At 43.1% G+C, this 1,790-nt stretch overlaps 1 non-coding gene across 1 annotated transcript; it reads left to right on the top strand.

Annotated features, from left to right (window-relative positions):
- Positions 1-790: 790 nt before the first annotated feature.
- Positions 791-862, top strand: Trnap-agg (transfer RNA proline (anticodon AGG)). Its single transcript has one exon. It is a non-coding gene; the product is annotated as a tRNA-Pro (tRNA).
- The last annotated feature ends 928 nt before the right edge of the window (positions 863-1,790 follow it).

Below are 1,790 nucleotides of genomic sequence, written 5' to 3'. Positions count from 1 at the left end.
CTGTTTTAGCTGTTTTCTCTTACGTCGATTGGCATTGACGTGTACTCGTTTTTAACTCCTCTCTTTGTGTTCGGGTTGTACAGTTTTGACATGGCTTAGTTGTTTTCGCACCCTAAAACAAAACAAGCAAACTAACAAAACGTATCAGATCGTATACTTGTGGGAACTATATTTAATTTCAGAAGATGAGGTTTGTTTGATTTTCTTGTTTCTGCCTTTGCATGCTTGGATAAAGGTATAGGGCTGGTGTATGAGATCCTATTTATTGATCTGAACTGGACAGTAAATTTAATTTCATCATCTTTGACTCATAATTTCACCCGGTAAACTAATCATTCGTGACTAACACGCCCGGGTTCTCAGTGTAACATATGGTGATCGGATCACCTCCTTATTACATGATATTCTACACTATTCATATTTAGGTCACCATTGAGCTCTGTCAGACGATTTTCTTATATTTCAGTACATCTGCTACAGTCGTTAAAACTTCGGATATTCAGGCTGTTGCGATGGGCAGTTTGCACTGTAATAGGATAGTTTCTCATGAAGTTCAGGTTATCTGTTGAGAGACAGCAGGGGTGTGTACAGACTTTCACGCATTAAAAGGACGTTTGAATTATTAAATCTCGGACGTACGACTGGAGAGACGTGGGCTGCTCTGGCCCGGCACGCGCCAGAGGCCGCCTCGTGCGGTTCCGCTACGCTGGACCGCTGCCAACTGCAGACTGCTTCTGGCACGACCTCAATCCGGCGCTTTCACCGTTTCAAAACACGTCAGATAACAGCGGGCTCGTTGGTCTAGGGGTATGATTCTCGCTTAGGGTGCGAGAGGTCCCGGGTTCAAATCCCGGACGAGCCCTAAATTTTGTTTTGAAGTCATTCACTCAACAATTTCATTCAAATCTTTGATAAACTCTAGTAAAAGTTTACCTCTCCTTTTTCTTCTCCTTCATCTTACTGATACATTTCTGCTTACGCAGGTCGTTGATATAACACCCTGGAGTCTTCTCTTTTCTCCCACAGTCTATCGTTCAGTATTTCCTCCCACTCTGCGCTTCACGTAATCCATCTGATGGTCTCACCGTCTTGTTAGTAGTCTTCCAATCGGTCTTCTTCCATATTCCAGAGCTCTTTTTGTTAGACTTCCTATTCCTTTTCTTTTAAGATGGCCAAACCATTTCAGCCTATTTGTCTCAATAGCTAAAGCGTTTTTCGTACTGCTTCATTTTTTTTTGTTTTTCTGTCACCTCTTGTCTTGCCGCCGGCCGACGTGGCCGTGCGGTTAAAGGCGCTGCAGTCTGGAACCGCAAGACCGCTACGGTCGCAGGTTCGAATCCTGCCTCGGGCATGGTTGTTTGTGATGTCCTTAGGTTAGTTAGGTTTAACTAGTTCTAAGTTCTAGGGGTCTAATGGCCTCAGCAGTTGAGTCCCATAGTGCTCAGAGCCATTTGTCTTGCCAAAGATCCTCTCGTAGCGTATCTCTGTCACTTGTTCTCGACTGAAATCCGTCTGAGGCAGGTGCAACATTCTAATTTGTATGTCAAAATTGGTAGCTCATATAACGCGTATATCATGATTTTCGCTTTAGCAGGTATTACCCAACTATGTTATACGCAATAAAAACATTTTGAGCAGTTTTCTATTTTCAGCGAGATATCTTCCTTGATGTCTCCTTTCCTCCTTAGCTTACTTCTTCCCTTTTTTCATCATCTCTGACACCTCTTGCTGAAAACTGTACTGTTGCAAAACATGTACAATGATCATCTTCAAGAGTCACCTTTTGCTAG

This window comes from Schistocerca serialis, chromosome 4 (genome assembly GCF_023864345.2).
Source record: "Schistocerca serialis cubense isolate TAMUIC-IGC-003099 chromosome 4, iqSchSeri2.2, whole genome shotgun sequence".
Classification (NCBI taxonomy): domain Eukaryota; kingdom Metazoa; phylum Arthropoda; class Insecta; order Orthoptera; family Acrididae; genus Schistocerca; species Schistocerca serialis.
This window is presented reverse-complemented; position numbering and strand designations above follow the sequence as displayed.